General features: G+C 34.5%; 1 protein-coding gene across 4 annotated transcripts in view; it reads right to left on the bottom strand.

Annotated features, from left to right (window-relative positions):
* The window catches only part of LOC6049643 (connectin), a 438,570-nt gene that overhangs the window by 124,961 nt on the left and 300,993 nt on the right, over window positions 1–12,616 (bottom strand). For all 4 annotated transcript variants that reach the window (XM_038265773.1, XM_038265774.1, XM_038265772.1 and 1 more), the window contains one exon: window positions 11,179–11,875. The gene's annotated coding sequence lies outside the window, so the exon portion shown is untranslated. The remainder of the gene's footprint in view (window positions 1–11,178; window positions 11,876–12,616) is intronic.

Below are 12,616 nucleotides of genomic sequence, written 5' to 3'. Positions count from 1 at the left end.
CACCGATTTTGGTTGAAAAGATCAGATAATTTTTAAGTTTTATCAAAATGAGTAATGTAGAAGAATAATATTCGAATTTGTAATCGCTGGAGTTTGGTACGCTTTGTAGACTCTAAGTCGGAGTTCGAAAAAAAGTCGTCGAATGCTGGATTTGGATTTCTCTTTAAATAAAATTAAAAATTAGATAATCCAAAATTTCGATTTCTATAGCAAATACCAATCTTTCTTACAAAATATGGTTCCAATTCCATCCAACAACATTCACAGGAATGTTCATTTGGAAATTCCCTCCAACTCCAATTTAGTCGGCCTCCCAACGCACCAATCCGGAAGCAATAACAACTCGTGTCGAACACGATGCTGCGTCACTCCACGTCAACATTCACAACCCAACAGCGGATGTTCCCCAACTGCTATGGCAATGTTTTTCTAATCCATTGACCCTCAATAACGCGGTGCGTCGTTCCAAGCGGGAAACCAATAACATCGGATGTGCCCCCAAAAAGGGCAAGCTGAGACAAACAAAACCCCGAAGTAAACAACTACGACCGCGCCCGGATTTGTCGTCAATTCTCTGGATGTCGTGACTTCAACAACCACACATCTATTTATTTTTGTTATTGTTTTCACTATTTACGTTACTCCTTGGCGAGGATCTCCCTCATCAGTGCGGCTATTACACCCGCCGAGAGAGCACCAAGATCTAGAACAAGTGATACCATTCACGTACACATTCATCTCCGCAGGACCGGCCCGCAATGGAGTTCACGGAGCTAACCTGCGACGACGACGAGGAAAACAACCGCGTCGTATATTGTTTATGCTCCCAGGCCCGTGATATGTTTATGTTTATTTGGAATCACAAGAAAAACATACACACAATCCACCCCATGAACTCAATGCACAGTGGTCCAGATCGCAAAATTAAGTGGAAAATGGATTTTCCGAAAAATGGTGACGTTTTGGAGCTTTGGTGTCTTCAGAAGAGTTGTTGCAAATGGAAAGGGGCAACTTTTGGTTTGGTTCAAAATTAGGGTGGTTCACGATTAGGGTGATTTTGAAAATCTAACTTTTCAGGAATATTTTTGGGAATTTTTTTGTCTTCTAAAAAGTTAATGGGCTTGCCAATTCAAGCAACTTTGTCGAAGACACCAAAATTTTATCTCGTAATCTACGCCTTCTATGACCAAATTTATAAAAGCATCTGAGCAAACCTTCAAAATCAGTTTGAACGTGGCAATTCAGGGTTAACTTTTAGAGAAAGTGATATTCGGAGCACTTTTAGAGCTCTACAAAACAAACATTTTCATTTTTGACATGTCAATTTGGACTTAAGGGTCAAAGTTACAGCCATTTAAGGTAAAAAGATGCAAAACTTAAATATCTCAAAATGGCGCAAGCCAAATTTTGAGCACTAGGTTGCATTTGAAAGAAGAGATCTAGCACTACAAACGCTGAAAAATCTCAGGGTGTTTTCTTTAAACTTGAGATATCTTCATTTGAAAAGTCTAATTTTCAAGGAAAACCATATGGGACCACGAAATTCGAAAATTGTCCAAATATATGTTTTCCATGTAATTTTGCCCGCTGAATCTGAATCTGCCCTCAGAATTGAGCCAAAATGTCAACAAATCGATTTTGGTCATATTTTGGGTTTCCATGTAAAATTATCATTTAAACCCAAAATATGACCAAAATCGATTTGTTGACATTTTGGCTCAATTCTGAGGGCAGATTCAGATTTAGCGGGCAAAATTACATGGAAAACATATATTTGGACAATTTTCGAATTTCGTTAGGTGGTCCCATATGGTTTTCCTTGAAAATTAGACTTTTCAAATGAAGATATCTCAAGTTTAAAGAAAACACCCTGAGATTTTTTCAGCGTTTGTAGTGCTAGATCTCTTCTTTCAAATGCAACCTAGTGCTCAAAATTTGGCTTGCGCCATTTTGAGATATTTAAGTTTTAAATTTGCATCTTTTTTACCTTAAAATGGCTGTAACTTTTGACCCTTAAGTCCAAATTGACATGTCAAAAAATGAAAATGTTTGTTTTGTAGAGCTCTAAAAGTGCTCCGAATATCACTTTTCTAAAAGTTAACCCTGAATTGCCACGTTCAAAAACTGATTTTTGAAGGTTTGCTCAGATGCTTTTATAAATTTGGTCATAGAAGGCGTAGATTACGAGATAAATTTTGGTGTCTTCGACAAAGTTGCTTGGATTGGCAAGCCCATCAACTTTCTAGAAGACAAAAAATCCCAAAATATTCCTGAAAAGTTAGATTTTCAAAATCACCCTAATCGTGAACCACCCTAATTTTGAACCAAACCAAAAGTTGCCCCTTTCCATTTGCAACAACTCTTCTGAAGACACCAAAGCTCCAAAACGTCACCATTTTTCGGAAAATCCATTTTCCACTTAATTTTGCGATCTGGACCACTGTGCAATGGGTAGTTCTACCTTTCCGACATTTCCCTTAGCCCGTGCAGGGGTTATGAGTGAAAGCAACTGTTGTTTGAATACCTTTAAAGGCAGAAGAATTTGGAGTGAGAAAATTGCCCCCAGGCCAGATATGTTAAGCGATTTCCCACCATTGGACCTGTTCAAACAAAAGATGCTGCTTGAACTGCTTTGCTTTAATGATGTGGGATTATCCTTGTTAACATGGGCTGATAAATACTTAAAACTAACACACATTTGCATTCGTTGTTGATTTGGGTCAAAAGAGGTTCTTGAATTACAAACATTTTTGTTTTTCATGTCATGTCCCTTGAAGATGTTGAAAAATTATAATCGTACATTTTTAGTTTTAAAATTATAGCGAAAACAAAAAGTTTTCAAAATGCCCAGAAAAAAAATACAAAATAAAAAATGCGCTTTTCAATGATGTGTGTGGAATCTAATCTAATATGATCTAATCTAATCAATGAATCTGATCTAATTTAATGATCAATGATCAATAATGTGTGTGGAAAGAAAAAAAACGGGAAACTTTTAAAAAGATTGAAGCAACTTTGTTCTAAGAAGTCCTATGCAATGTTAAAAAAATATTATCATTATAATCAGAATATAAAAAAATGGAAATATGGAAAATAAAAACAATAATTTGCAGTTTTTTTTTTATTCTTTTTAGAATTGACCTTCGGGGAAATTATCGTATGTTTGGTTTGCTCCTATTTTCATCAAATTTACCGATTTACTCTGTTAAAAAGATATTTTATTTTTTTTTTCTTTTTTTTTGGAAAATTGTGCAATGGAAAAAAAGCTGATTGGTTTTGGAATGCATTTCGAAAATAACTAACCCTGCTCTATTTTAGTTTTTTTTCGTATTTTTTCTGAAGCTAACTGAAAAATATAAAAAAAAATAGATGTTGCATTGTATTGAGTTAAGTATACTGTTTCTGCAACAAAGAATTGATCCTTCAATCATTTTGGAAAAAGAAAACTTTAATTTTCACTTTTTTTTAGAGGACCGAGTTATGAATGTTTGAATCAATACTGATTTTTTTTCAGTAAATCGAAATATTGATCGCCAAAATTTTCAACTTATTTTTTCGATGTAAAATCAAATTTGAAATCAAAAAGTACTTCAGTGAAATTTAGATAAAAAGCACCGTTTTCAAGTTATAGCCATTTTAAGTAACTTTCTAGAAAATAGTCGCAGTTATTCATTTTCTAAAATTAGTGCCCATGTTTGTTCACCTTTGAAAAAAATATTTTGGAAAAGCTGAGAAAATTTTATTTATTGTGCTTTAAGAACTTTTTTGATGCGACCTTTAGTTGCCGGGATATTGCCTTGGAATGATTTAAAAACAGGAAAATTGATGTTTTCTAAGTCTCACCCAAACAACCCACCGTTTTCTTATGTTAATATCTCAGCAAGTAATGGTCAGTTTTTAATGATAATTATGAAACATTTGTAAAATTTTCTGATCTTTTCGAAAACAATATTTTCATTATTTTTCAATTAAGACTAACATTTCAAAAGGGCCAAAAATTCAATATTACACGTTTTTGAAATGTTGGTATTGATTTAATTTTTTTCATATTGTTTTCGAAAAGATCGAAAAAGTTCACGAATGTTTCATATTTTAACATTTAAAATCGAACCATTAGTTGCTGAGATATTGACATAAGAAAATGGTGGGTTGTTTGGATGAGACTTAGAAAACATAAATTTTCTTGTTTTTAAACCTTTGCCTGGAAATATCTCAATAAAATTCAAAAAAGCAAATTATAGAGAATTTTCTCAGCCATTCAAAAATATATTTTTTTAAGTTGGCAAAAATGGGTATTAATTTTAAAAAATAAATAACTTCGACTGTTTTCAAAAAACTTATCTAAAAATGGCTTTAACTTGATAACAGTGCACTTTATCAAAGTTTCACTGAAATACTTTTATTGCACATTCGATTTTACATCAAAAAATGAAGTCGAAAAATGTTTGCGACCAATGTTTCAATTAATTGAAAAAATAGTATTGATTCAAAAAATCATAACTCGTTCAGAGATTTTTTCCCGTTCTGGAAATTTCTGATATGTTGGTCCCTAAAAACATATAAGAAAATAAAAAAAAAAAATGAAAATTGTGTTTTTTTGCAAATCTAGTTTTAGTGACAAGAGTGTGATTAAAAATCACCAACTTGTTTAACCGTGTATCATTTTTTTCAGTGTAATCCTTATCCATACCTACATCTTTGCCCGAGACACCAAATCGATCAAAAAATTTCTACAAAAGATACAGATTTAAGAAATTTCATAAATTATTTTTTTATGGGGACCATCCATAAACCACGTGGATGGGGGGGGGGGCGGTATGGCGATTGTCCTCGATCCATACAAAAAAGTTTATTTTTGTATGGACAATTGTCCACAAGGGGGGGGGGGGGTGGTTAACAGAATCCCAAAAAAGTGTCCATGTGGTTTATGGATGGTCCCATGGACAGCTGCCAAATTTGTATGGAAAATTGTATGGACAAACTAAAGATGCAAAATCGCTTCTTTGGACATACCAAAGGCTTAAAAAGGTTTCAGCCGGATTAAAAATACAAAAAAATAACTGATTTCGTAAGGATCTGCTCATGACAAAATAATACAGTTTCACTAAGGCCAAAACCCCACATTAGCGTGGCTCACGGATATATGAAAAAGACAAAAGTGTTTAATTTCGAACGCCTCGACCGGAATTTTGTAGCAATATGGCCCCAGAACATTACCTCAAATTTTGAGCGCATTTGGTTAAGGTTTAGTACTTCCACCATTGACCTGAAGTTAGTATGGAACTTCTAAAATTCACAATGGGAAATTTTCGCTTTTAACCTCTTCTTAGAAAGTTTTCAGTTTTGAAACATAGCAAAGCGCTAGGAATTGATCCCGAAAAGATACAGGATATTTTTTGGAGTACGGAAACAAAATTCAACGTTCTCTAAAAATTTGTCTGTATCTTTCCGGGATTAATCCCTAGTGCTTTGCGATGTTCTACAAAGTTGTTCCCCGGATCAAAACCTATAAGAAACCTGAGAATAGGAAAATTTGATTGGGTTTTGGGAAACTTTCTCTAAGAAGAGGTTAAAAGCGAAAATTTCCCATTGTGAATTTTTAGAAGTTCCATACTAACTTCAGGTCAATGGTGGAAGTACTAAACCTTAACCAAATGCGCTCAAATTTGAGGTCATGTTCTGGGGCCATATTGCTACAAAATTCCGGTCGAGGCGTTCGAAATTAAACACTTTTGTCTTTTTCATATATCCGTGAGCCACGCTACCCCACATTTTGTATTTTTTTTTATGCTTTTTGAACAATTTCCCTTAATCATTAAGTTTCGGATAAAAACTAGACAAAATTGATCCTCTGTTCTATAGATTCCAAATTAAAAAAAAATATTTGGAAATGATTTTTTTTAAAGATTTAAAGAAACTACCAGGTGATGACAGCAAAAATTTCGAAATATACATAAATTGCTAGTGGGATAAACACTTTTTAGACAGGAAAGTTAATTTTTATTTGTAGTTTTAGTGAAAGCAAATTTATAGGTATATGTCACCTATTCAACTGACTCGGTTTTATATGAAAATTGTTGATTAAGAACGTCTCTCGAATGAGAGAACAGATACTCGTAATCTTTCAATAGCCGCTCTCAGTGAGTGCTCAGTGAACATCGGTTGACAATGATTTTTCCCTTTGCTGTCAAGGGTTATCCCGTCACCATCCACAAGGTTCCCCGGTTGGAAACGTGCTTCCCATCGCGTGGCAACGCAACATGCAGATACGGTATGATACCCTCTTCCATTCAATCCCGAGGTGTTTGCACTCAACAGAGTGGAGTGCCGTAATGAGCTTCACCAACGCCACCATCGTCGTCGTCGTTCACCGCGCCGTGACTTATGGCTTCGAGTAGACGCATCTGGGTCCCAGGACTCAATAATTTAGGTGAATCCAGCTTCATACCGAGGTCGCTATCGTTATCCTACGCAAGTTGAAAAGGTCGAAAGGGCTCGCTGATGATCAGCGAGTGAGAGTGATTTATTTTTTGCTGCGGTGTTGAGTAAACTGGAAGATGATAAATTTTACATTTTCAATGACTGTAACAAGACAGCAAGAATTTCGGAAATGTTGATTTCTCCGAATAATTCAACCTAACCTTTACCGATATAGATTCAGAGAGCTTAAAAAAATACTGTTTAAACGTCATGACTTAACCACCTACCCCGAAGCCATTCATAGGATCCAAGGATTACGGCGGAGAATCATGTGCAGGTTCACGGTCAAGGGTCGAGGATTTTCCTGGCCAATAAGTACGGACCGTCACCGCCCACGCACTTTTTTTTCCTGGAAAGACCTTTTGCCGGTCATCACGTGCCAGCCAGTCAGTGCGGGGGTCTCGAAGTGATGGTGGCACAAATTTGTATCACTTGAGCTATGGAGATCCATGCCACGACTACGGCAGGTACGCAAGTGTCAAACAAACAGCCCCCTTTTCCGGGCTAAAGGCCAAAAAGGTGGAAAGGTGAAGGGATGCTGGGATGCGTTTTTTTTTTTCTGGATGTGGGATATATTTAACACCGAAATGAGGGCGTACATTGAGATATCTAGGCAACGAGTGTGTGACTATGTTTTATGGCGTCAGCACAAAATAACCTTCTTTCTTTAAAAAGAACACAAAAATACGTCCTTTCGAGATGGATATTTTTAGTAACACGTTCCTGTATTTAAATATGATTTATTTTTTCTACTCACAAAAAAAAGCGTAAAGAAACATTTTTACCATTTTCGCACCACGACTGTTCAAAATCTCTTCAAAAGAACATCAATGATTAAATGATGAAATTTATTGAAAATAAATTTGGATTCAAATCTTCTTCACAAAATGCACTTTTTTGTTGCTGTGCAACTTTATTCAAATATTTTACAATGTTCAATTAATTATCCCTAAAATTTTTTGACTCATAATGTTTTTTTTTATGTTCTGAAAAATTAATAATTTTCTGATTACTCATTTATTAAAAATCTATTTTAATCAAGTTCCTAAAAAAAACATGCAATTTTAAGTGAACAAAAAAATAAAAAAATAACAATTATAAAGATTGAAATAACACACGGCGTGTTTTCTAGAACAAACATTTCAAGAAAAAATAGTCATCATTACTGTCAAATGTGTCTTATAGGAAATTTTCTCAGCTTTCCAATGCTTTCAAGAGCGAAATGTTTGATTGGAAAATTTCTGAGATATCTATTTTTTAGGTTTTTTTTCTAAATTCCTGTATTATTTATTGTAAACTTTGTAATAACTAATCTGGAAACTTGTCAAATGATGTTTTTCATGTGTGATTTACTCATCAAAATGTGCAAAATAAGGCAAGAAACAACTTTGGAGGAGGTTGCAAATCGCTAAATATTTTTAAAATTAAGTTTAACCGAGTTTTTGAATATATGAGATTTATTCAGAAACGAAAATCATAAAACCGTATTAAAAAATATTTTTTTACAATAATTAAAAGATCAAAACATAATCTTTGTTTACAAATATCACGTTTATCCTCGCATTTAGCTTGAATTAAGCTGATAAATTTTTTTTTGCAGGTTTGAGATTAGTTAGGATATCACTAGATTTTTATGAAAAAAAAAATCATATTTCCTTAACCAAACATTAATCAATTGCATGGATACAAAACATGTTATATACTCAAAATTGAACTATAAATTACTGTTTCGAGCTTCAGGAGAAAAACTTCTCATGAGTATGAAATGATTTTTCTAATTTTTATTTTGTATGAAATGATCAATGAATCAGCAATATTATAGAAGTCCTATCTTATCTTTTTAAAACGTTTTAAAAATACTTTGATTTTTGTTGGAATGGAAGCCTCTGTTTGATTTTTTCTATTAAATAATATTTTATTTTTGTTTAAACCAAAAAAAATATGTGGCAGTTTTTTTAACATTCAGAGTTAAAACACACAAATTTTACTTCTTCATTTAAATGCATTTTCAACAGTGAAACTTTTTTTTAATGCACATGAGAATATGACTTTTGAACCATGCAACAGTAATTGGTAGTACATTTTCGATTTTAAATGAACTTTTGGATCCATGTTCCCGGTTCATGTATGCTTTAAGAAGTATCATGTTTATTCATAAAAATCCATTAATAAACTTAACAATCTCAAACCTGCAAAACAAAAATCGATTTTATCAGCTAAATAAGAGCAGACATGTGATATTTGTACACAAAAATTGTGTTATTATTTTTTAATTCTTGTAAATAATATTTTTTAAGAAGGTTTTATGATTTTGATTTTATTCATATATTCAAAAACTCGGTTAAACTTAATTTTAAAAATGTTTAGCGATTTGCAACCTTCTCTAAAGTTGTTTCTTGCCTTATTTAGCACATTTTAATGAGTAAATGCCACATGAAAAACATAATTTGACAAGTTTTCAGAATATTTATTATAAAGTTTACAATAAATAATTAAGGAATTTGGAACAAAAAACTTTAAAAAATAGATATCTCAGAAATTTCCCGATGAAACATTTCGCTCTTAGAAGCATTGGAAAGCTGAGAAAATTTCCTATAAGACACATTTGACAGTAGCGATTACTATTTTTTCTCCTTAAGGTTGCCCAGAAAACACGCCGTGAACAAGCCATGGTTTCAACATTTGAATGAAAAAAGTGTTTTAAAGTGCATTTTAAACCTGCCCAGCTGTTTTGCAATCATTAGTTTTCAAAATATCCAAGTATTGAAGAGATTTTTTTCACCGGAAAAAAATGGTTGTGCTGTACATAGGAATTCCACATAAATTTAATATATTTTTTATCGATTCCAGATATGCTAAATAAGATTATCAATGCAGAAAAATGCATTCAACATTGTTTTAAGTTGGTTAGACTAATTTCATGGAAATTTTGAAGTTTTTTGGAAATTTTTTTCTGCCCCCTGATTTTTTAAACAGATTTTGAAGGATGTAGGGGAGGGGGGGGGGGGATGGTGCGACATAAACTTTGAAAATAGTAGTTTATGAAACAAGTAGCAAAAAAAGGATTTTATCAGCACGAGTCGTACATTTATCCAACGAGGTTCACCGAGTTGGATAAATACGAAGAGTGCTGAAAAAATCAAGTTTTGCAACGAGTTCCATACAACATTTTTTGCAATTCCAAAAAACACACACTGAGTGAAATTTTCTGTAAAATTTTCATGTGTTTTGTCAATAAATCGTTTAAATCAAAAACATGTTGAAAAGTGTTACTTTTCGAAACAAGTGCTGAAAAGTTCAACTTTTCAGCACCCATTTGAGTGCTGAAAAGTAGAACTTTTCAGCATTTATTTTGAAAAGTGTTGCTATTCGATTCTGTTATTTTTGGTACAGAAAAGTAGCCTATTTCGTCGTTCAAGAATGACAGGAAAAGTAAGTAGTTTCACGACACGACAGTAGTTTGCAAAAATATATATTTTTTTGTGGGCTTATTCAACCAATTCCATTCGATGTTTGGTAATTATTTCGATTTTAATTGATTTTTTTTACATTTTATTCGATATTTACCTAAACCATAAGCATTAAAGTCACAACAAGGTGTATAAAAACAAAATAATTTTTACTGCCTAACTTATTTTGAATAAAAAGCAGTGTATATTGTTTTAAAAATTCGGCCAAACTTAACCCCAGATTTTTTTTAAACATTGCATTGACAAAATCGTCATGTCTCAAATTATCAGAAAATTTTTGAATTCTAATTTCTAATGACTTTTGAGGGTTTAAACTGTGTCAACAATTTATTTTTTTGATGATTTTTTAGATCGAAGTCCGCCTAAAGGCGGGAATGTGTCTTAAAGGGGTTAAGCTTAAAAGTTTTTTTTTCAGTTTTTTTTTAAACATGTTTCAACGTGACTATTGAAATCACGATCAGGCCCATTCTGTAACCTGCATACTCAGTTAAAAAAAACTATGTTTAACCTATGACTTAAAATTGGGGTCATTCACAAGTCACGTAGAAACAAAAAATACAAATCTTGAGGTTTAAGCGAAATTTTGGGATTTTGTTTTAAATGGTCCAATTAACACAATTTTTATTTTTTACTTTTTGAGTGTTTTTATATAGGGCAACAGCATCTAATTCTGGCGAGCCTTGAATGTTGGCAGGTCAGAACTATGACATACAATTGAAGCTAATTAAAAGCGTTTTCAACTGTGTGAGCAAGCAAGCTTCTATAAAAAGTTATGCAAAATTAGTTGTTTAAATAATGAAAATCAGCAATTTGAATGGATTTAGGAGTGAGTGCTAAACATTGAAATTTTGTCTGTCGGACCTTTAATAAAAACTCTAGAACTCAAATTATGTTTTCTGATTAATACCTTAATGTTGATTCAAACATCAATTTGATATTCAGAAAACAAATACAAGTAAATTTTTAGCAGAACATGAAATTCAATTCGATTTTTCGTCAGAAAATGGCCTTTTCTATTTCCAGTCCAGCTTCTGGCTACCTTTCAGGATAATAGAAATGTCACCGGTGACCACTAATGAATTCCATAAATTTTTACCTCCGATTGTCACAGAGAAGGGAAAAATTCCAACCACCAACCGATGATTGATTGCAGTTCGGCGGAAAATTTGGTCCAACCTCCCGCACGCTTATCCGGTCCCCACACCGGTTCCGGATTAATTCGCCTTACCTTGGAAATATTCTCCGTCCGGGGATGTCCTTCGCGGAAAGTCGTCCACTAAATCCACTACGGTGAGCAGGGCGGGGCAGGGGGGAGGGTTCCGAGCAATTTTCCTTTAGTGCAGTCAGCCGGAAAATGACAATGTTTCTCCTTTTGGTTTTCCCTCACGCGATCTTCTGCTTGTTCTTCGTCTTCTTCAGCTTCCGGTTAAGCCTTTCCTTTACCCGGTGTCACACACGGACAGAAGCACAACTTCACACTCACACACTCCTTATTGAGGAGCACTGGTGCCCGTACAACGGAAACACAATAATCCTTCCGATTGGCGAAACTTCATCCCCGGGACGATCGTTTATCGAGTAGAAAGATTCGCAGAGCTTTTCCTTCGTGTTTTTTTTATTTTGTATCCCAAAAAAAAGGGAAAAAACGACACACACGTGTGTAGAAAGTTTCGCGCCAATTCTTGTGACACACACACACGCACGCACGCACGAACTCACAATCGTCCGAAGTCACACGACGGCACGACAAAGACGAGAACGGGAAATTTCGCGACTCCTTTTTCCTTGGCAATTTTTCGATCGGTACAATCGACCTACAACGCACCCACTTCCGCAACGTTCCGGCGGTGATCCTGTACTGGTCGGCGCGCCGAACTGTCCAACCGTTGGGAGGCTGGTTTGCTCACCGCCACCGGGCAAACAAACTGAAAAACAGAGAGAGAAAGAGAGAACTGTCCGTGAGCAGAGAGTTATTGCATCGGAAGGGAGAGTAAAAGTCTGAGAACGTGCCCCATTCGCGTGCGTGCTTTCAGCGAAGGGCAGTGCAGTGGAGAGAGTTTCGCTCTCTCTCGGGAAAATTTTGCTCTGCTCGGAGAGTGGGGAAACCTTGCACGCGATTGTCCTTGCAGCATGTGCTCGGTTCGCTCTTGCGAGAAAGCAAGCGCACATTGCACTGACACACTGTGTTGTTATGGTTTTGTGGGGTGAAACAGTGGGACAGAGTTCGCTCAAGGATGGTTAAAAAAATCAAATCAAATTGAAAAAAAATAATGTTCCCTAATCTACTCTCGTTTTTGATCGTTCAAAAACGTCCACGAAACAAAACGATCAGTGCTCGTATAATAAGTTAATTTAATTAAATAAAAAAAAATAAGTTAAATTTATCGAAAACTTACTGAAAAAATCAGTAGGGCAGATCGGAATGTTTTTTTTTAACCCTTAGGGATCGTTCAAAAATAAAGTCAATAAAGAGGAGGAAGGGAAGGAGGGGGGGGGGGGGGGTAAACACAAACTTGTAGGAAATTTGACGGGACTTTTGAAAAAAAATAATAATAAATAAATAACACGCCACATGTATTAAAAGGTGAAATCAAGATTTTTTTCGTCCAACATTTTTGAGGAGCCTAAGATGTTACAAATTGATTCACGAAAAATGCAGGATGGAA

This window comes from Culex quinquefasciatus, chromosome 3 (genome assembly GCF_015732765.1).
Source record: "Culex quinquefasciatus strain JHB chromosome 3, VPISU_Cqui_1.0_pri_paternal, whole genome shotgun sequence".
Classification (NCBI taxonomy): Eukaryota; Metazoa; Arthropoda; class Insecta; order Diptera; family Culicidae; genus Culex; species Culex quinquefasciatus.
Note: the sequence above shows the minus strand (reverse complement) of the source record. Positions and strands in the feature narration are given on the sequence as shown.